Source organism: Enhydra lutris, unplaced genomic scaffold, assembly GCF_002288905.1.
Source record: "Enhydra lutris kenyoni isolate GAN:26980312 unplaced genomic scaffold, ASM228890v2 scaffoldscaffold25, whole genome shotgun sequence".
Taxonomy (NCBI): domain Eukaryota; kingdom Metazoa; phylum Chordata; class Mammalia; order Carnivora; family Mustelidae; genus Enhydra; species Enhydra lutris.
The window spans coordinates 10,120,263-10,144,989 of NW_019154109.1; positions in this window are offsets into that span (position 1 = coordinate 10,120,263).

A 24,727-nucleotide genomic window follows, 5' to 3' on the forward strand; every position below is an offset into this window, starting at 1 on the left:
TTTTCTTTCCACCATATCACATTTATTGTCGCAAATTTAGTAAGTGTATCAAGGGTGGCAGGTTATTTAAAACATTATCTTCATCCTCAAAACAATCCTGAAGTTTAACTTTATAATGTCTATTTTTTAGATGCAAAACTGAAGCTGAGATAAATTAAATGATTTACTTATGTAAGAAGTGGTGGTCAGAAATTATGAATGTGTCTCTTGGGTTACAAAGTTTATATTATACTTTAGCAAGCATTATACCATAGCAAGCATTCATTGGAGAATTAGGAGTTTATAAAACTGGAAAATTGCATAACCCTGGAAGCAAGTCTTGAATTCTTTAATTAAACCTGGGCTGTGAACAGAACCAATCACACACTTGGGGGGTAGGAGAGAAAGAACTTTACAAGAACATATAAAATATTAATGAAATAATTACTAATTTGACATCAAGAAGTTAAAACTTTATTACTTCATATGCACCATAAAAATTTATTTCAGCATTAAGGAATCAACATTTAATATGTAACTAAATGTAATACTGTAAGCATAACTCAAGAAATTTTCAGTTAAAATGGATATTTAAAAATATTTAGCCATGATTGCATCTTTTGGGTTATCAATTAATTACATTAACTTTAGACTACACAACTAATGATCAATAGATTATTTCTTTTTTTTAAAGGGTTTTACTTAGGGGTGCCTGGGTGGCTCTGTCATTAAGCTTCTGCCTTCTGCTCAGGTCATGATCTCAGGGTCCTGGGATTGAGCCCCACATTGGGCTCCCTGCTCAGTGGGGAGCCTGCTTCTCCCTCTCCAACCACTCATTCCCCGCTTGTGTTCCCTCTCTCACTGTCTCTCTCTCTGTCAAAATATAAAATCTTAAAAAAAAAGATTTTACTTATTTATTTGAGAGAAAGCATGCTTGAGCAGGAGTTTGAGTAAGAGGAGTTGCAAAAGGGGAGGGAGAGAATCTCAAGGAGACTTGGCACTGAGTGCTGAACCCTATTCAGGTCCTGCTCTCACAACCCCGAGATCATGACTTGAGCCAAAACCGAGAGTTAGATGCTTAACCGACTGAGTCATCCAGGTGTCCTGATCAATAGATTTTTTTCTAAAAAGTGAATAGAAAAGAGAGGAAAATGAAAAGAAATGAACCAAAAGAAGAAAGAAAATCCTTAGTTAAAATCCTTTTTTGGCCACTAGTCAGGGCTATACTCTGCTAAGACTGTGAGGCTGAGTTTATGTTTTGGTTTTTTTTTTCTTTCCCTCCAAAATTCTTGAATAATTCCATTTGAACTTTCATACATATATGCACATATATATGTGTATATGTATGTATTTTCTATATGTGTATCGTATAGTTGTGAGTGTGTGCATGGGTATGAACAACTTTCATTCTCCAACTTAGGAACTTTCCACATCACACAAAGGAAGACAAATGATTGATTATAATTCTTAAACTGACTTTTTAAATTTTATGCTTTTGAATCCATTCTTATTTCCTTTACCTGTTATTCATTTTCTGTTCCCCAAATCTTCATGGAGTCAATTCTTGACTAAATATTATTCTCAGATAAACCATTCCAAAATCCACAGAAAAGATGAAGTATTGTTGTAATGTGACTTCACACCATCATGTACCTTGCCTTAATATATTGTTCAGAACTAAAATTTTCCATTTATTTTGTGATAATTCAACAGGAACCTGGATCTCTTACTAATATAACATTCAGTGGTTAGCAACTTTTGCTCATCTTTTAATCTCCCAGTACTCAAAATAATGTCTGGAACAATGTATATGTTAATAGATATATATATATATATTTTTTTTTAATTAATTTATTTATTTGACAGACAGATCACAAGTAGGCAGAGAGGCAGGCAGAGAGAGTGGCGGGGAGGCAGGGAGAAGCAGCCTCCCTGCTAAGCAGAGACCCTGATGTGGGGCTTGATCCCAAGACCCTGAGATCATGACCCCAGCCAAAGGCAGAGGCCTTAACTCACTGAGTCACCTAGGTGCCCAATAGATATTTTTTAAATAGAAAAAAAATGGACCATTTCCTAGATTTCTTGTTTTTTTCTTCTTTCTTAAACTTTATAATAAACATTTTTACAAAGTCCAATGTATTTTTTCAATTTAAACTTCATACAAAGATTATATTTTAAATAATACTTATAAAATGGAGGTCGTTATTTATCCATTACTCATTTTAGTTATTATTTATGCCATATTTTACATTCCATTCCAGCTTTGCCTTTTCAGAAAAGAAATAGTTCTGCAGCCTGTCTGTCAGCATGGAGATGACAGTTAATGTGATGAAGCCAACACACTTTCTTTTTTTGTACCATATTTGAGACAATTTTTAGAAAAAAAATAGTGGTTGGGTATTAAAACATCCATCTAAATGAAGAGCCCAAAATTACCACTGTTTTCAATTAGCTTTAAAATGATTAAAATTTCATTTTATGTTATATTTAGTAATGTTGGGGTAATAAGAGTATTATTAGATGCCACTCTACTTTGAGTATTAAGGGTTTGATAGTTTAGCCTAATAGGGATGTACTAATCCAGATTCCCATCTCTATGCGGTTCCTGTATTATTTTTTCATTTTATTTCTTTTCTGCTGCATGCTATTAGAAAAATTATTTTATCTATTTTAAAAGATTTATTTATTTATTTGAGAGAGAGAGAGAGAGAGAGCACAAAGGGTAGAAAGAGAGGGAGAAAAACCTCAAGCAGACTCAGGCTGAGCACAGAGCCAGGCACATGGCTTGATCTCACTACTCTGAGATCATGGCTGGAACCGAAACCAAGAGTGGGTCCCTTAACCAACTATTTGACCCAGCCACCCCTATTTTATCTTTTTTTATTAAGATTTTAATTCCAGTATAGTTAACATTTAGTGTTCTATTGTGCAACATAATGATTCAACAATTCCATACATTACTCAGTGCTCATGATGACGAGTGTACTCTTCAACCCCCATCACTTATTTTATTATCCTGTTACCCACATCCCCTCCGGTAACCATCAGTTTATTCTCTGTAGTTAAGAGTTTCTTTCTTGGTTTGTCTCTCTTTTTTCCTTTGTTCATTTGTTTTGTTTCTTCAACTCCACATAGAAGTGAAATCGTATGGTATTTGTCTTTCTCTGACTAACTTACTTCTCTTAGCATTGTATTTGTTGTTGCAAATGGCAAGACTTCATTCTTGCTTATGGCTGCATACTAGTCCATTGTATGTATACACCACATCTTCTTTATCCATTCACCTATTGATGGACACTTGGGCTGCTTTCATCATTTAGCTATTGTAAATAATGCTATAATAGACATAGGGATAATTATTTTATTTCTTGATATTTCTGATTCCTAATCTCTTGTAAGAAATGAATAATTACTATCTGGTGTATGGGATAAATATCCAAATATTTTGGATATTTTATTAATATCCAAAAATAATATTGGATATTATTTTAATTAATAGCCAGTAAATAAAATTGGATATTAATTAAAATAAGATGCAAGTGTTCATAATTTGTGTGTGTGTATCCTGACACAATACACCTTTACAAATGGTAGAAAAAATAGGCTTTTCTTACTAGTACTTCTTTCAGTAAGAAATTAACATTGATAGTATTGATATGAAAAAAAAAGTCAGATCATTAGTGGATACAATTTGCAGGATCTACTCTTCCCTCAATACATACACACACAGACACACACTCACACACTCACACACTCATGCACACACTCTCTAAGGTTAGGAACTAGGGGTTCACAAAGAATAACAGTGCTCTTGGTGTAAAAATCGTAGTCATCTGGTTACCTCCATAAAATGTCCTATAAAAGTTTGTCTTGTCAATATTTGAAGTGAATTTTCAGGTGAATTATTTTTTTTCCATTCAGTATACTTAAAACCATATGTACCTGTTCCACCCTTTACAGCTGTGATACATGCTTGGGGTTCAAGAGAACCAGGTCTTCCTATTTAGATGCTCTTGTCTGTAGTTAAGAAGGCAGGAGAAATCAAACGTCATCTTCTGTTTCTTTTTGATCCTTCCCGCTAATAAGCAAAATTGTGGAAACTGGAGTTTTTTCTGCAGGAATGTTCCACTGTCCATTCTCTGGTCTCCGTGTCCAAAAGTAGTTTTGGTGTCTATGCAGCACTGGTGGCATGTTTGTTCACTCCCTAATTCCTAAAGGAATACCCTAAAGGGTAGATACAGTGTTGTGTTCATGAACTTGTGCCTTCAGGGCAACCTCAGAGATGACTTTGATTAGTTAGTTCTTTATGCTCATGGGATTTGTTCCGAGATACATTCAAATTCCAACAACTGTGTAAGACTAAGATCTTCCTTACTTTTACCTTTCTTCCCTCTTACCTCCTCTTTTATGCATCAGTGGATTCAAAAGCAGTGGCCAAGAAAAAGCAAGTATTATTCCCCATCCCACAAAATTAAAGACAGGATTCAATTGAAATAATTTACAGGTTAATTGTAATACTACCATTTTCATCGACTCTTCTTACCTAATAGCAGTTAGGAATTCAGAGCAAATTTGCAAGGACTAGGGTGAAGCTAGAGAGTATAAAACTAAGTGAAATAAGTCAGTCAGAGAAAGACAAATACTTTGTGATTTCACTCATATGTGAAATTTAAGAAACAAAATGAACAAACATTCTGAGGGGGAAAGAGAGGCAAACTAAGACACAGACTCTTGGGTCCATGGGTGCCTTAGTTGGTTAAACATCTGCCTTTGACTCAGATCATGATCCCAGGGTCTGGGTTCATGCCTGTGTGGGATTCTCTGCTCAGTGGGGAGTCCACTTGGGGATTGTCTCTCTCCTTCTGTCCCTCCTCCCTCTTCTGCTCTCCATCTCTCTCTCCCTCTCAAATAAATAAATCAAACATTAAAAAAAAAAAGGAAAGAAAAAGGAAATGGACTCTTAACTATGGAAAACAAACTAGTGATTATCAGAGGGGAGGTGAGTGGGGAGATAGGCTAAATGTGTGATGGGGATTAAGGAGTGCATTTGTTGTGATGAGCACCAGGTGTTGTTCAGAAGTGCTGAATCACTAAATTCTACATATTCCTGAAACTAAAAAGAAAAAAGAAAGAAAAAGGAAAAAAAAAGAATTCAGGGTAAAATTTAAATATTTTTTAAAAATCCGAAATAATTTTCATTGAATACTTTGAAAAAAGAACTTGTTTTTAGGCTCTAAGTTATTTCATAGCATTTATAGTCTACTTTGCTGGTCCTCAATCATAATACGAGATGTACTACAAGTTACTTACAAGTAATACCAAGGAACTGATTATTTTAAATGTTTAACTTTGCAAAATTAGAGATTTAAAATTGCCCATTTAATCCAATAGTTTAGATGGATTAATAGTCTAAACAATCCAATTGTTTAGATGGTGGGGAACGTGTAAGGCACATAGCTTGCTCACTAGTAATCATACATTATAGACTATACACCTAACTTCTGTATGACAGAGCTCTTTGGGTATATTAGAATGACGATTACAAATTAGTTTAGTACTTTATTTTCTGTCATGGCTCTGACTGTGTTTTGGATTGGCAAACAGTATTAATTTGTACATTCAAGAAATATCTATTGCGTTTCTTCTATTCAGGACCACAATGCTCCCATGATGAACAAAGCAGAACTGGCCACATAGAAATGAAGTTCTAGAAAGGATGACAGACGTCAAGAAACTAAATATGCAATTAGTTATCGGTTTATAATAGTTACAAAAGAGAAATATAACTTAGTGTGAGATCATAAAACAGGAGAATTGCTGGCTCTCAGAGGTGAGGGAAGACTTATTTGATTGTAGGATTTATTAAACTGACATTTTAAAGAATGAGTAGAAAGTGGTTTTGGATGAATGAGAGCACATCTTTGTCTAAACAAAGAAAATAATAAGATAGGCTGCGTGAAGATTCATATTGGAAATGAGTGTAATTCTAATAACAAAAAAGGGGGCTTTGATAGCTGTTGTTATAGATCATAAGGAAGGATTTAAAGGATCTGGGTGAAAAAGCAATGGGAAGCTATCAGTTTCAAGAAGTGACGTGATCAGCTCTGTATTACAGAACGATACTATGGATGAAATATTGATGAGAGGAAATTTGTGGGAAGACTGATGATGAGGCCGTTTTGTAAATCCAAACAAAATGTGATACTAACGTGGATTAGGATATTGATAACGTGTCCACCGAAAGATGATAGAGAATTGTGTGAATTGTATTCAAAGTTCTAGGACTCCCTAAGTCCAAGGAAAAAGTCTCAGCTTTAACTTCTAGTCTAACCAAATCACATCTTTTCTAGAATACGGTCATGTGCCTTAAATCAAAACAAATGAAAAGCTGATTTATTGCTGTTGTGATATGGTCCAACTTTCAGATGAGTTAAGAATTCCCAAACTTATTTCATTTGAGAATAAAAGTGATGTTCAAACAAACAAAAAAGGCAGATGGCATCATCCCTAATCCTCTTCAACTGTACAATAATATGATTCTTGTTTGTGCAATGTGTGTAGAGAAAAGAGAAAAGAGTCCCTCTGGCTTTTCTGATTTATTGAAACTCTTGAAATCCAACAAGCTGGATTAAGACTGTTGAAAAAGCCTAAGGTGTCAAGGGACTTTGTGTATTGTAGCATGGAAACTCTGCTTGTCAGATGTCTCAACTGTGGTGAAAAGTAACGCTAGTACGACAAAAATGGTATTGTTGATACTTATAATGTCCCTGGGACTAGATGTCTAATGTGAACATACCGCACAGTTCCCTCTCCAAATAATTTGTTTTTAAAATCAATGCTTTCAGGAAAGTAGGCAGTTTTTCAATGTCAATTTCCCTAATGTTCTAATTAACCACATAACTGATAAAAAGTATTGAGCGTATATTTTAGCACTTTTAACTTACAGAAATCAATATGACCTACTTGTTTAGAGAATGTTTTCTTTTTATCTAATAGGAGTATATAATGTATATATTGTCATATAAAAATTATTAATATCTTTGCCAGAGACACATTGATTGTTATTTATTCTGAATCCCAATGTTTATAGTATATTGAAAGAAGACTGCTAAAACTTATTTATATTGTCAATACATTCTCTTTTATGTAGAGAATTTGAAATAAAGTCCTAAAATGGCATCTGGCAGTGTATGATCTGGTATATATGATCACTACACAATAAGGAAAATTTAACAAGCAAAATATGAGAAGTTGAAAGTGAAGAGTGGGGTTTTTGAGTTTAAAAAAGTTTTATTCTGGGGTTGCCTGAATGGCTCAATTGTTAAGTGGCTGACTCCTGGTTTCGGTTCAGGTCACGATTTCAGGGTCCTAGGATCGAGCCCTGTGATGGGCTCCCTGCTCAGCTGGGAGACTGCGTAAGGATTCCCTCTTTCCCATTCCCTCTGCCCCTTCCCCCGCTCATGTGCACGTGCTCTCTCTCTAAAATAAATAAATCTTTTTTAAAAAACAAGTTTTATTCTGTCAATATTTTAAAAAGAGAGAATAACTTATACATGTACACTTTCAAGCTCATAGCTTTCATTTTTGGATTTTTAAAGGTACCAGTGTTCATTAATATGTGGACACTAAGCGTTCTTTGCTTAGAGAGGTCCTGTCAGTTAAGAAAGGTTGCTATATAAAAGCTTAAGAAGTAACAAATTGATTATTCCCAGGATTAAGAAGCCTCAATTTAGCAGTCCAGGGCTTCTGTAGCTGCTCACTGATGTTACTGAGGACACAAAGATCCTAACATTCTGCTCATCTCTTCATCATGTAGCTTGAAGCCAATGTTTCAGGATGACTGAGATTCTAAGCATTACCTAAAGATTCCGAGCAGGAGTAAAGAAAAAAGTAAAAACCAGAAAATCCCCAAAAAGCCAAAAGCTAAAAACCCAAAACAAAGAGCACCTTACAAGCTGAGTCTCTCTTTTTAAAATGCTATCTTAAAAGTCCCAATGGCATCTGCTTTTTAAAATCAATCAATCAATCAATCAATCAATCAGTTTATTTATTTATTTATTACGACCATACCTAGCCAAAGGTAGACTGGAAAGAGGCTTTATATATTTAATCTTTATAATAAGGGAAGGCTTGGAAATAAGGCCTGAGAATAGTATTGAGTGGTCAGTCCACAGAATTTGCCGCAGAACCTTTATCTTTTTTCTTCAGACAAAAAAGGAGAAAGTATTAGAAGGTAGGTAATATTTACAGCATCTAAAATGTGACAATATAAAAGGAAGGGGCAGGGGACAACAGGAAAGAGGATATATCAACAAAATTTCAAAAATGAAAAATGTAAAGATGGATGGTCAATGACTTAACAGTACATAGAAATCTGAAACTTGAGCTTCCAGGGAGGAAAGTCAGTAATAAAGTAAGTAAATTGTGGTCGCAGAATCCTGGAATGCCTCGGGAATGGAAGTTATAATTACTTCAGAAGGTGAGAATGAATGGGGTGCCTGGATGGCACAGTTGGTGAAGTGTCCAACTCTTGGTTTTGGTTCATGTCCTGATCTGAGGGTCCTAAGACTGAGCCCCAGGTTGGCTCTGTGCGGAGTGCAGAATCTGCTCAAGATTTTCTCTCCTTCTTCCCTTCTCCCCGACTCCTTCTCAGGAGAAAGAGAAGGAGCACATGAAAAAGGGGAGGGAGAGTGGGAGAAAGAGAGGGACAAGCACACTCCCCATTAAGCATGGAACCCAACTTGGGGCTCAATCCCAGGACTCTGAGATCACGATTTGAGCTAAAGTCAGATGGTTTAACAACTGACCCACCCAGGTGCCCCAATAAATACAATCTTAAAAAAAGGAAGATGAGAATGAGAGGGGGTGAATTGGGAATTTGCTGGACCAAAATTAAAACGTGCTGGTCTTCCTGAAATTTTCACCTATGTGTAGCAGGAGACTGGGGTTCTATCTGAGGAGATGGATCCAGACCCCCTCTGCACTCAGGAAACCAGGCAAAGTTAAAGATGAGAATGAAGGGCAGGAATGGAAAGGAAGAAGAAGAATGTAAAAAAAAGTGAAACTTGGTATATGGAGTAAATACATCTCTTAAAATCAAGTATGGATCCTTCTGGTTGACCTTTGTGTGTTATGCCCTTTCTCCAAACCTTATTTTCTTTTCTCCGGTCTCCTCAGTTTTTGCAATTGTGACTTGCTATAGGCCAATGTCATATATTACTGCTTTTCCACAACAATTTCTTCTTCCATTCTTCCCTAATCCTAGGATTGTAGTCATGTACTTAGATGCTCAGCTGTACTTCATCATCCAACGTTCTTTGTAAGTAGGTGTTTACTTACTTTATACATGAGTAAATTCTTGTCCATGGAGTTGGTGGAACTGTGCCACTTCCTTGATGAAGCTTTCTGACGGTAATATATGTCTCACAAACACTCTTCCTTTCTTTGTAGCCAGAAAGGTCAGGTATCAGTCTAGCTTTGTCCTTGATGATGAGGACAATGCTCCTCTACGGAATGGCAAAGTTACAATCCAGAAAGTACTCCTGTTTCTCAACAAACAAACAGCCATATGAAACAGCAGTCTACCTGCTTAAAATACTCTGAGGGTAATGAACTACTTTTTTTTTTTAAATACAGCACTATGTTATTGTTTATTTGGCTTACGTTCTTTGAATTTTATTTATTTATATAGTTATGTTTTTATTTTAGAGAAAGAGAGAGTGCACGCTCCGTGCAGCAGTTGGGGGGTGGGAGGGAGAGAGAGAATCTTAAGCAGGTTCCATGACCAGCAGTGGGCCAGGTAGAAGGCATGTGACCCTGAGAGCATGGCCTGAGCTGAAATCAACAGTCCTGCACTTAAATGACTCAGAAGCACCATCCCCCGCCCTGGCCCCGCCGCGTTGCCACTGGCTTACACTCTTCTACTCCATCTAATTAATATAAGATCAGAAGTTCTTCACCATGTGGACCTGGCTCTATTATCTGCCAGAAGCAATTATTAAGAAGCCTCCAGTTATATTAATGTCTCCATTTTTCTCCAGTGAATGCAACTGGAAACCAGACTTGCTTCCCTCAACTTGAAGAACTTTTTTGTCAAACACTTCCCAATAAACAAATGGGCCTACTTAGACTGCACCTTGACAACTGCAATGGGTTTAAGAGATTCATATTGGAATTCCTGAAATTGTTCTTTCCAGCTTGTGATATTGGGGCAATTACTTAATGTCCTTGGAGTATATATATACTTTTTTTAAGTAGTCCAGTAGTCCCTGCACCCAGAGTGGGGCTTGAACTCACCACCCTGAGATGAAGACCTGAGGTAGAATCAAGGGTTAGATGCTTAACCAACTAAACCATCCAGGCACCTCTCCTTAGAGCGTTTTCTTATAAAACAAAATATTGCCTGCATAGACAGGTTGTGAGGATTTAATGGCATTTGTTTAGGAAGATGTAAAACTGCCTTTTCCTGGCGTCTCAGAGTTTTAATTGATGCCCTTTTGTTAATGACAATGGGTGTTAATTACCAACACATTCAAAAGAGAGATGTTGGACACCTCCTGGCAGGACTCTAAAAAGTGAACAAACATTATCTTTTGAACTCCCCAGCCCATCTCCTCCTTCCTGTGTCTGTACAGGAGAAACCTACAGGACCATGAAAGAGCTTCATCAAAGTCAGGATTTACTTGCAGTTGCTTGTGTAGTAGGGACTACTGGGTGTGTTCCTTCCCCTAGCCAGAAGAGAGAGGAGAAGGATGCTAGTTCCTACCTGCCAAAGTCAAGACCACTAAGTGGGTAGACATGGAGTCACATGAGATTGAAGGATCTTTAGAAGTTTAGCCATGTATCTCTGAGAGTTTGAAAGGTAAAATCTGGTGCCCAACTTGAATAAAAGAGTCAAAATTGAGATGAGAGTTCTCCTGTTATTATAGGTAGGCATGAAGGCTGCCATGGAAGCAAGCCGCTCTTGCATAAATATGGGTGCAAGGAAAGTGAACCCATGGTCAAAGAGGTCCTCTGAACTCAAGCTGGATTATACTCACCCTGAAATGACCCAGCGTGAGCGCTTGCCAGAATGGGTTATATGTGTGCACCAGATGCTTGTTTTCTGAACATGATGTTTCATTACTTTTTTTTTTCTTTTCTTTGATAGCTCTATATAAAGAAACTTTCTTTTTCACTTTTGGAACACTGGAGCATAACACAAAATACTAACTTCCACGTTTTTGTACCATAGAGTTAAAGTTAATATTTAATTTCTAAATTCAAATGACCAAGTTGAATTGGAGAGACACTTAATTTTAAAATAAAATCTTTTTTATAAAATAGAAACTTTATTTTAGGTCTTCACAGAAGAATAAAATAAAAACTTTACCGAACTTCTATTTTTGAAGATGCCAATTCCTCAGATAAAATGGGAATTCACACTTGATTCTCAGTGACCATCACATAGCAGAAGAAATCTTTTTTTTTTTTAAAGATTTTTTAAAAATTTATTTGAAAGACAGAGTCACAAGTAGGCAGAGAGGCAGCAGAGAGAGGAAGGGAAGTAGACTCCCTGCTGAGCAGAGAGCCCGATGCAGGACCCAGTACCCTGGGATCGTGACCTGAGCGGAAGGCAGAGATTTAAACCGACTAAACCACCCAGGTGCCCCTAGGAGAAGAAATCTTAAACCAAAAGTAGACTATTTAGTAGACTAAATTTCAGTGAATAAGTATTGTGTCTTTTCTTTAAAAATTAATTCATTGTACTTTCATTTTCCACTCTTATGTTTTTCATAAATGGAAAAAATAAGCCTTTTTAGACATGTTGTTCCTTCAAAAAGAAAAAAAGTACTTGAAGTTAGGGATCATTTTGTGATTGTTTTTTATATAATTCACAGTAGAATCATGTATGAGGTTGTTGATTCAATGATCTGTGGAAATTTATCAGCCTTCTGCCACATATTGATGTTAATATCTCGCCAAGATGATTCACGGAAGAAGCCATGCATATGATTTTAAGCCTCACATTTTAGTTCTGAGCCAAGTGATGAAACAGTATGAATCCAATCTCATCACTTGCATAATGGTAAATATTGGATATGAAATGAAAATTTTAATCTCATTAATTTTATAGAAGATCATGAGGCACACTAAAAATATTGCTTTAATTAATCAAACTGTATTTCAGACAATGTGAATACAGTTTTCACTGTAATTACACAAAGTTTATAGGAGGTAAAATGCCAGATGAAATTCAACTTGCTCATTCACAAAATGCTTTTTTTTTAAGACTAAATATCATTTATTTTAAAGTGAAAGAGAAGAATGAACATTTAAAAAGTTCCCAATAGTTTTTAGAAACACTTCAAGACTCATAGTAATATTACAAGCAATATTGTATTATTTCCATTTTATAGATAAGAGATTTAAATCTCACGAGTTAAATTGTTTGTCCAACTCAAACTGATAATCGGTGATTTAGCAAGATGAAACCGTAATTTTTTCAAGTTCCAAATACTGGTTTTCCCCACATTATTACGTATTCTTGAAATTAAAGAGATATAAATGAGAATGAACTTATAATCACAAATTCAGGATTAATCAATATTTCTACAGCTAAAGAAAATGGGATGTGAGGAATGAATTATTAGGACAATATACACTGGTGTTGATAAAACATAGCTGAGCTGGTATTGATGCACATGGGTCCTGTGGAGAAGAAAGTGAAGAGCAAAGAAGAATTTCACAGAAAAGGAGATTTGAAATCCAGTTGTCCTCAGTTCACAGCAGAGCTCTACCTCAATAGTAAATGGCTTAGCATCATCACCTGCTCTCCCAGTCCTGTGACAGTCTGCAAGTGTATTACTAACGTCCAGAAACATGTGCTAAATTAATTTTTACTGACTGGTTTCCTTTATATCCCATGACATCATAGCCCAACAGAAGCCAGCGGGTTATCATGTGCTGTTTTTGTTTTAATACATGGTGACCATAATCTCACTGCTCAGCAGCATAATGTAATTTGATAGAAAGCACAGGGAATAATTGTCTGTTGGATGTCTATTATCATCTCATACACAATTCGTTATCCATCATCACACGGGCTTTGTATGACCACCTTCGAGGTCCCTCTTACCCCTTCAATTTGTGTTTCAGATTATTTTTTTCTTCAGATGTATTGGGGTACACATTGTTTCCCTGAGTAGAAAACCATTTTGTTATTTATGATCACTTATTTCTCTGTTCTCTACCTTGTGGGCACCAGGTTTTTGCAAGACACAGTAGTCAGTAATTTGAACTCTGTGTGCCTCAAAGAGAAGAATCAGGATAATTATTTTAATACTTTCAGCTCTAATTTAAATTTCAGTACAGCCAACACTTGAACAACACAGGTTTGAACTGTGCAGGTCCACTTATATGCAGATTATTATTTTTTTGAAACAGTACTGTATTTTTTCTTTTGATTTTCTCAAAATTTTCTTTAGCCTAGCTTATTGTAAGAATATGGTATATCATACATATAACATGAAAAGTATGTGTAATCAACCACATTGTTGACAAAGTTTCTGGCCTAATATTGGGCTGTTAGTCATTAAATCTGGGTGGAGTCAAAAGTTATATATAGATTTTTGACGGTGTGGCAGGAGTGTTGACACCCCTAACCCCAGTGTTGTTCAAGAGTCAACTCTAATTGGTAATTGCAGTTTGAAGTTAGAAATTTGGTATATTACCCCTGAATGAATACGTTGCTCAAATGAGGCCATTTTTTGGTAAGTTCCTCTATCTGGCCCATAGGAAGTAATCAATAAATGTTTTAATTCATTTATTCCCTCTCATTAAACATGTATTGACTTGCCACCATGAGCCAGGAAGTGAGCCTAGTGTTCTGATTTCCATAATAAGCTTATTGTCAACTGTGAGAAAAGACAGTAGTGATATTCAATTGAAGAAATGTTACTGAGATCAGTTGTACAAAGAGAATATGTGGTTCTATGAAAACACAAAGGAGTAGAGGACTTACCTGTCATTTTCAAGAGAGGGTCCCTTGAAACACTGATATTTTTAAAATATCAGCATTTGAAACAAGAGTAGGAATTCCGTAGGGCCTGGGATGTGTTGTGGTAGAGGATAAGCTTACACAGGACACAGTGAAATATGCAGGAGAAGACAATCATGCCATAGGAAAGGGAGCATAGAATTTTTATGGAACTGAAGAAAAAAGCTAGTGTCGGAGTGTGGGTAATAGCACCTAGAATCGGATTGGGAAGGTGGTTATAGTCCAGATGAGTCAGACATGTCCAGTCCATTAAACACTTGGGTCTTTTATCTCAAAGGATTAGAGACAGATGAATGGATAAAGAAGATACGGTCCATATATACAATGGAGTATTATGTCTCCATCAGAAAGGATGAATACCTAACTTTCGTATCAACATGGATGAGATTAGAAGAGGTTATGCTGAAGTAAGTCAAGCAGAGAGAGTCAATTATCATATGGTTTCATTTATTTACTTGTGGAGCATAAGGAGTAACACAGAGGACATCGGGAGATGAAGAGGAGAAATGAGTTGGGGGGGAAATCAGAGGGTGAGATGAACCATGAGAGACTGTGGACTCTGAGAAACAAACTGAGGGTTTTGGAGGGGAAGGGGATAGGAGATTGGGTGAGCCTGGTGGTGGGTATTAAGGACAGCACATATTGCATGGAGCCTGGGTGTGATGCATAAACAATGAATCTTGGAACACTGAAAAAATAAAATAAAGTTTTTTAAAAAACGGGATTAGAAAGTCATGAAAGTGTTTCCATTACATTGATGGTGTTTCAGGGAGGATATGATGAGATTTAACTTTAGAAACCATCATTTGTCTATAGAATTTACAAAAGAAAGGGGTTGGAATTAACATAGGAATATTGGGCCAGAGGAAGCAGTAGCTTCTAAAACATGGCTCCTCTGAAGCTAGAGGGAGAGATAAGGCAAGGACTGGAGAAATAACTAGGAGGTAAAATTCACAGTATTTGGTGTTGGTTTTGTTGTTTCAATAAACAAAAAATAGAAGTAATATAATGCAAAGAGTTATAATTGTATCAAAACTGTTACTCCTATATTGGAAGACAAAAAGTAAGGCTAATATTTATATTATACTTATTATTCCAGCAAAATATATTAACTCACAAAAATCCTGGGAGAAAAACCTTATCGTGCCCATTTTATAGGTGATTACTAAGGCTCAGAAAGGTTAAATAAGTTGTCCCATGTCTGAGAGCTAATGAAGGGTAAAAGCATAGCCGGTAATCGACAGAGCTCTGATTGAAACAAGGAAGGACCTTCCCAGGGTGAATGCCCTTGATCTGCATTCCACTCCCTTTCTAGCTATTTCACACCTCAGTTCTGCCTGCCTGCAGGTCTTCCTGCCTTCCTCTTTTAATAAATATCGAGACTATTTTCTATGTCAAGCAATGTATTAAGTCCTCTGGCTCAGAGAACAAATATGTAACATTCTGTATCCTAGTTGTTATATAAATGAACCAAAGATGGCTTCTGCATGTTGGCCCTTTGTTTACTCTGCATAGCAGGCTGGGACCTGCTTCTTCAAAAGCCTGCTGGTGCCAAACTCAAATTTTTACATATCCAGTTATTTTAAAAATAGCCCAAACAAGTGGATTTTTAGCTTTCAGAGCCTGCCAGCTTTGCATACCCTGCAAAAACTCAGCTCGTGTCTGCTGGTCATTGATAAGGTAAGAACTTGTGGTTGTAAGACACCAAACTGTTGCTGCCATTTGGGGTTCTCTAACCCAAAGACTCCCTACTAAGCTACTGAGGGACATCAGCTAGACACAAAAGCCCCCTCTCTAACCTTCTCTCCCTTGACCTCTCCTCCCTTTCTTGGTGGTGACCTCCAGAACTGTAGCTTCTGTGGGGTCTCATACAAGACTCCTCCCACCCCCTCCACCCTAAATCATGCAAAACTGTCCACATGTCATACAAATAAAGTTCACTGTGTGCTGTTGTTGCTGGTGGTCATATTTTTCCAACGAACAGCCTCCAATCAATCAATTGGCAAAACAATCCTGAATGGCTTTAAATTGTTGGGCCTTAGAATTCGGAATAGCTCAGGGCTGGTTTGGTGTGGTATCTCTATGTGTGCTACTGCACTCCACATTCTCGTGCTTCCTTGGTGTGCATCATTAACAGGCTCAACAGGTGGCATGCACCATTTGAGTAAACCTATGCCATTGAAACTGACCTTTGGGATCAGAGCTGCCAACCAGCTCAGGGTTGGTGTGCACACCTGAGTCCCCACTAGGCAGATACTGGATGTTGGAAGGCCTATGGGTCTGAATAGAAGAGGCAGAAGAAGACAGTAGGCCAAAGTGTGCTATAGCAGGTGAGATCCCTGTGGCTAGCTGAGGTTTTGAAATACTCTGAGGGAATAGGCTTGTCAGGACCCTGGTCATAGGTAAATGAGTAATAAATAATGCAGAGATGCAAGGCCAAGGCTGGTCTCCTAAGCCCAGCTGGGGGAGACACATCTGTAAACAACTGGCTTGTCTTTGCACCTTTCACACTGGGATTGGTTGTTGTGGGATGGTGTCATGCTATCCCATTCCTGGAGTGATATTCAGAACCCAATTCTTGGGTTGAACCACTTGAAGAATTAATTAAAGTGACTAAAGGCAAGGAGGTTTGTATTCCTGCCCCTCTCAGAACTCGGAAGGTGGGGGATATCCTACTGAACAGGTGCTTCGACAAGATGCACAATGGGTCTCGCTCACACCTGCTTCTCACCAGAATGCTCCCTGGAGGGATGAAGGTGTTTAAACTCCAAGGGGAAGACCAGAGGGGAGAACCCTAGGGAAAAGAACTGGTGTCCTTTAGTGGACAATGTCACACAATACCGCCATGATAGTTGTGAGGCTAGTTTACTCTGTTTTGCAGGTAACACCCACAAAGAAAAACAGAAAAGGCAAAAGGGAAGCATCAGAAAGAAAAGGCCAGTTTTCATTTGAAGTAGAAAAAATTTCACCCCCCCCCTCTCTCTGAGGTCTAACCTCTTTGTAAAGAATAGAACCTAGGAAACAAATATAAAAGGGTCTGCCTGGCTATGTAGAGTGTATCTGACAGGAAGCAGGAAGCAAGCTTTACATAATAGCGGTTGCAATTAAACTCTCGACTGCCCTAGAGGAGGTGAAAAAATGATGACTGTACCAAAGGATCTCCATAATTTGTCTGGAAGAAGGGAATGAACACCAAAGCAAGCTTTGGAGTTCAGTCCACATATATCTTGTTACTGTGGACTTCTAACATCTTGGAAGGCTGCCCACCCTGCGTTAGGCCTCATAAAGGCCCAGGCCAACTGTCAATGGAAAACATTAGCCAAGACCAAAGATCCTCTCCATGAGCTATTGCAGTTAGGCTTATCAGGCAACAGACGGCGTTCTTCAGCACAATGACTTGCCAGTCTGGAGAAAGCTGAATTGAGTCCTGAGTCCATCCAGTTCTTTCTCAGGAGAGCTCCTGACAAAGGGAAGTCCTCTTCCCCTAGGAATGATGGCTAATGTTAAAGCAATTCAAAAGCCATAGCTGTCCTGGATTTAATAGAAACTCATGAAAGAAAAACTCCAAGTGTTGCCTGTTAATGACAAACAGTACCAAGCCTGGACTAAATCAACACTATTACCATCAGGGGGAACATGCTCCTAATCATAGGCTAAATAGACCACCTCAAACCATTTATGCATTGACTCTAAAATAATAAGAGAGGATATATTAGATCCTAAGGGGCATGCGGGTCCCAAATTGAATGATCTTTGGTAAATTAGTCAAGCAATTACAATTCTTACTATGGTTAGATTACAATTGATGTCAGGTGTCTGTTTGGAGGCAACCCTACCTTCCATTCCTGCTATCCCTTCAGCCTGTGGCAGGAACAGTCCCCAAGGAGGGATCCAGCTAGTCCTTCCTGGAAGACAGTCTCCATTTTACCACAGTAACTTTAGTCTGTGCCCCACCAAAATGAATAACACTGGCTTGGTCTATTGGACATTGGTTCCCAGATCCTGCCAATCCTAGAAAACCTTCATACTTTAATGGGATCCAGCTCCTCCTGAACCCCACCCCAGTTCCTGGAGGTGCTAGCTTCTTGAGAGGACTATAGGGGTATTTACCCAATTGATTGTTAAAATTGGTCCATATTTGCTAAAAGGATGTTTCTGTCCTGATTTTTCTCCACTGCCTCTCTCTGTTCCAGACTGTCCATTTTCTCATTATTGGAATGGACCTCCTCCATCAGCAGGTAAACTTGTGAAGTAAGCCTAAAGCCTTAATATTGCTGGTCAGCACTTTCTGGTGGGAACCAGTGAACTTCCCATTATGGTAATGTTCCATAGTACCACTAAGGCAAAGCACTGAAAGGTTACATTGTCTTAGTTTTGTTATAGAAAGGGTACAGTTCTCTCCAGTTCATCTTTCAGTTCCATGGTGTGGTCTGTGCTTAATGCCAACTACTAATGAGTGGAGGCTAACTCTAGATCATCAAGAGTTAAACAAGGCTGTTCCCTCAACTAGGTATAGTTACTTCGATGGATGACATTCAAAATAATATGACTAAATGGTTAGGCATTGCAACTTGGCTAACATGTCCTGAGGTTAACTTGCCAGGAGCTATGACTATTCACTGTGGGTCTCCAGAGTAGCATTATTATAGAGCCTGCTGCCATTGACTGTTATGTAAAACTTGCCTTTTTTGTATACAGGTCATGTTGCACACATTGCCTTCCTTGTATATAGTAATTGGGAGTCAGGGAGGAGACACATAGTAAAGTGCCCTTCACCATTTGGTTAGTGTAATTTCTTTCCACTTCAGTAAGTGGTTCCACTGGAGAAGGATAGAGATTATTATAATTAATAGAAAAAAAGGCAATACAACAATAGTTGTAAGGGTGTACATTGTTGGCAAGGGTTATCTTTATTATCATCCCAGGGGTTAGTAAGAGCTACAGTTTTATCTTTGTAATGCTGTGGACTGTGATGGGATTGGCTCTGAATTACAGCATCTTTGATTTGATTGCGTCAATCAAAAGCATTGTAGTATTAGTTGAGCCTTCTACCAATGCGACTTGATAGGTAGTAGCCCATTGTGCTGTTGGTTTGATGGCACTAGTTAAAAATAGTGTGTTTTGTTTTGGTGATTTGAAGTTAAATTGGGCCCATGGAGGCATCCTAGAGGGCATCTATAAATTACAAGAGATATTTAAGAGTCTGGCTTTGCTGGAATGGGTGCTGCTGGTAGAAGTAGGAACATTGAGTGGCTCTGAGTGGCATTCTTAACCACTTGGCATACTATTGTTCTCTAAGCTGCTGGTAGAAGTAAGATAGTGAAGGAGTGCTTCTCATCAGCCTAAGTGCTGATGTCTGTGGTCATGTGATTATGACCAACTGACCTGAGTAGCCAACCCACTGTCCGCAATCAGACTCGTGTTCTTTGTCTCCCTGTAGTGGGCATATGGCATGTCATTTCCGGACATACCTTGTCAGCAGAGCAGTGCAAATGACCAAGGCTAGACTACACACCAGTGGATGTGTTGTTGACAATGGAAAGGGTAGGAACTTCTCACATAAGGAAGAGGGACAGCAACACAGTAGAAGTTCAAGTTGGAGGTCATCGGCAGCCAGTAGCAGGGGATCCGATCCTACCCTCAGTATCGCCCAAATGGTGTTGTCCCCCAGCCTGAGGGTGATTAGTTCTACCTCTGAGTATTGGGAACAGGTTCACATTTGTCCCACAATGCCTAGAGAAGACCAAGTAAGTGGGTGACAGGTGAGGGATGTTTCTCCCTTCAGGTAGTCCTGGGTGGTTTACCCAGCTCATGCTAGATCATGAGGATGACACAGGTTGAGGGTAGTCCCAGAGTTACTGATTGGAGTAAGGTCCTTGACAGGATCGAGTGGGAAGTGGCTAGGCTATAGATTTTCTAAGAGGAACAAGGAAAAGTTGAAACCACTTTATTGTAGTCAGCTGTGTCAGAGCTGTTGAGATAATTGGTTTGCATTTACCTGTGTAAACTGGTAATTGTGATTGTGTTTGATGTAGGTGAATACACCAGAAAATGTCCTAGTATCTCTGCCATGGTTTCTTCATTTGTTGTGAATTTAAATGTGGTGTAAGTCCAATTGGAATGTAAATTTAATGTAATTAGGACTGTGAGCGACATTTTTAACTGCTTGGCATACTATTGTTCTCTAAGTTCTCTCAACAGCTTTTGTTAAAAGTCCATTATGTAAGAAGGGCACGTGATGTGAGGAGCACTGGGTGTTATATGCAACTGATGAATTATTGAACACCACATCTGAAACTAATGATGTACTATATGTTGGCTAATTGAATAGAAATTTTTAAAAAGTCCATTATATCTTTCTATAATATCTGCTGCTGTAGGGTGATATGATAGGTAAAAAACCAAAGCAATGTTCATTAGTAAGACCCATTGTTCAAACAACCTAGAGAACCTGAGAAGGTTATCCTACATCCATGACCAATGGAAACACATTGATAGCATTTACTATTTACCCAGACACTCTCTGCTATGCGGCTAGATGGCAGCACTGGGACAGGTATACCTCCTCTCTAGTCCCCTCCCCAGGAGTTTCCTTTCCCTTTGCTCCCGTGTTAGAGCCTCTGGATGGTCTTAGGCTGTGATGGTAACATCATGTCTGTAATGTTGTATAATAGGCATTTAAGACTATTTAAGACACATGTATCTAATGTTTCTGAGCCCTTCACATTAATAAATAATAGATACAGACAACTTCTCTGCAGGACAGTCATTTAAATATGAGTGACTGAGTCTGTAATATGTATCAGGAACTGTCTGGCACACATTAGGTGCTCAAAAAATGTTGGCGTTCTCAATTTTTTGTGAATGCTGAAGGATAGAGTCTGTTTGTTTGATATTTGTTTCCCTTGTATCTGAGATGTTATTTGACAGTAATTCAATAAATGTCACCTGAATTAAACCTTGAATTAAAATAAGCAACATGTGAAAGGATTGCAGAAAAAATAATCCAAGAAAGTATAAGAAGAACAACACGTTGGGGCGCCTGGGTGGCTCAGTGGGTTAAAGCCTCTGCCTTCGGCTCAGGTCATGATCTCAGGGTCCTGGGGTCAAGCGCCGCATCGGACTCTGCTCCGCAGGGAGCCTGCTTCCTCCTCTCTCTGCCTGCCTCTCTGCCTACTTGTGATCTCTGTCTGTCAAATAAATAAATAAAATCTTAAAAAAAAAAAGAACAACACGGAGAAAAGGGAAGAATAGCAGCAAGAAATGTCAAGTATATTTTAGAGCAAGACCATTTACAAAAGCTATATTTACTTTTTTAGTTGGCTAATTAGGATCTTAGAAACTAGATTTTCACTGAAATCAGGCTTTTCATTATAATGTTTATTTATTTATTTATTTAAAGTAGAAAGCTTTATTATAAAAAAAGTAAGTCAGAAATAAAAATTATGCTGCTAGAATCGAAAGACTGAAAGTTCATTCTTCAAATTCAAGTAATAAATTAGAGTTAAAATTAAACAACCAGAGTAAAAAATTCAACATTGCAGGATTTAAATAGTCCTATACTATTTATCTTTAAGTAAATTATTTTTAAAGAAATTATCCAATGCCATCACTTTTTTTGAGGGAATAGAAAATATCATAGCAAGAGATAATAAGATTCTTAATTTCCTTATTTCTGTGTGTTTCTGCTAAAGTTGATAAATCAATTTAACATCGGCTTTAAAACTGACTTTTGACTTTCTGTCTGCAGGATGCTAGCAATTTGTTATGATATAAAGAAATATAATAAAAACCATGTCTTCAGGGAAAGGGATTCTAACAGAGTAACCAGAACAGAACCTACTTCTAAATGACATTCATAATATTTCTGAAATTGAAGTGTTCATTTGCAATCTTAGCTGTGCAGCTTTGAGTAGCAGAATAGAAAAACACAGAAAATTCTCAGCTACATAAAATGTCTGAATTTAATAAATGTACTAATCGAGAGAAAAAGAAATGACCCATATTTTGCTTTTGCTATAATAACACTCAAGTGCACAAAAAAAAGACTATTCAATTTGATTGACAAAGATTTTATATTGTTTATTTTACTATGAATAAAGTAAAAAAACTTATATGTCATTATCTCTGCAAAAGATAATATGGAAGAAACCTTAATTTAAAAAAATATATATAATGGAAAGTTAATGATGCATATGGCATGGGGATATGTATTATTACAGTTGTCCCTTTTCCCCAGATCCTGCCTACTAAAGGTCCTTATTTTAAAGGTACTATAATATATACAATTCCATTCATGCAAACACAATAGTTTGGAACTTATGGAAAATTAATATTTGCTAGTGAGAACATCATGTTGATGTAAAATCCATCAGAATATACACCAATTTCATTTCTCTTACAACTATCATACTCAGTAGGTATTTGAAACATCTGGATTTGGACATGATATGGGTTTAGATATCAGTATATATCTAGATATAAAGACTGATTTACTCACTTACAGGTTATATTGCTGCTTCTGACTTTTTAAAAAAGATTTATTTATTTATTTTAGTGGGGGAGGAGCAGAGGGAGAGGTAGACAATCTCAAGCAGACTCCCCACTGAGCAGGAAGCTCCACCCAAGGCTCTATCTCATGACCCTCTGATCAGGACCCCAGCCGAAACCAAGAGTCAGATGCTTAACTGACAGGGCCACATAGGCTCTCCCATGCTTTTGACTATTTAACACAACAATAAAAGTCCTACCACAAGGGCAAGGTTGAGATGCAGAGTGATTAAGGGCAAGGTAATGGAAACATATGTTGTAGTGCCAACTAAAGGATAGTTACCTGTGACTATTGTTTGATGAATAATAATGGCATTGTCTACATTTTTTTTTTTTTTTTTTTTTGTAATTATAGTTGCAGGGGAGCAAAACGTGCCACTCCAAATTGTGTCTCTTTGGCATGTGGATTTTTTTAGGCTGATTATTTTTAGGAAACAGAAGACTCAAAAAGTTTTTCTTTTTTTACCTCACTGATAACTGTTTAAAAAAATTTACTTAAAGGACTTGTTTCAGGAAGTGAACTATCGCCATAGCTACCTGCAGTATAGTATAAAGCAGGTGTGGTAGACTGGAAGGAATCTAGCAAGGTCTATTCAAATTCCTTTCTGTGTCCCATTGTTTCTGTACAGCACAGTAAACGTTTGTTTACCAAACATCTACTCTTCCCATTCTTCCCATCTTGCCTGACTATCTTTGGAATCTCTCATGTTTATGTGGATTCCCCATACATATATATTTAAATTCGATTTTCTCCTGTTAATCTGTCTCGTGTCAATTTAATTCTCATACTACCTAAAACAATCTTGGAGAATAGATAAAATATAGAGAAGTTAATCCATTAACAATTGTTCTCTTCTCTGATTTTTTCCCCCATGACTTCCTTGGGAACTGAAATCGTATTTGAATGAAATTTCTCTGGTAGCTAATACTTCTAGGTAAGGAATCTAAACAAGTTTAAATAATGACAAGAAGTCATTATTGAAACTATGGTAAAGAAAAGATGAAAGACACCTAGGTGCTCAGTTGGTTAAGTGTCTGGCTCTTGGTTTTGGCCCAGGTCATGATCTCAGGGTCCTGGGATAGAGTCCCCTATTGGGGGAAGGGGTACTCACTCAGTGGGGAGTCTGCTTGTCTCTCTCTCTCTCTGCTTCTCTCCTGACATGTTCTCTTTTTCTATTGCCCTCTGGAATAAATGAATAAATCTTAAAAAAAAAATGAGGGCATCAATGTAGAACTATAAAGTATAACTTTAGAATCCCTTTTCCTATCAGAAGGGAAAAAGCAAAAGGAATTTTTCATATAAATACAATCATAAGAAATGTATGATTTTTAAAAATAAATATCTCCTTATGATTTACATGTAGTATTATTATAACATTACTTAGAACATCAATCTCATACTACTAGCTAAGTAATTGTTTATGTATAAAGTATTGAAAGTAATATAGTTAATTATGACTTCCAAAACAGTGAAAATAATAAAATTATATATGACTTCTAATAATACCACTATCATAAAATTATTTTTGGCGTTTTCTCTAAAAGAAACAAGATGTATGATTTTTTTATGTAGAATGAGATACAGACACAGAGGATTTAACTATTAGTACTTCTAAACTCAGTTATGTGCAATAAATTTATATTATACATGCATATGTACACATGTTTTATAATGTGTGTATGTATGTATACATACATACATAAAATACACATAGACTCACACATATTTATGTATATATACATGTGTGTATGTCTACCTCTCTATCTATACATATACACCTAAATACCTGTTATAGAGAATTGGCAGGTTTCCTCAATCATAATTTCTAGTGGCCATACTGATGTGCTTATTAAATTTCAACTGTAGAATTATTGTTATTCAGTTTCTCTCTCATGTGTTTGAAATACTAGTTCCTCCAAAGACTTTGATGAATGATTCTGAGGATGCAAAAGGGATGTAATGGGGCCACAGCAATGGCCTTTGGAGTGGGAGTAGATTTGGGAAGGCGCCCATTGTCATGTGAAGATGTGATGACATCATGACAATGGAGGATCCCATCTTTTGAGAAACATTTATCTGGGGCGCTGGGTGGCTCAGTGGGTTAAAGCCTCTGCCTTCGGCTCAGGTCATGATCCCCGGGTCCTGGGATCGAGCCCCAT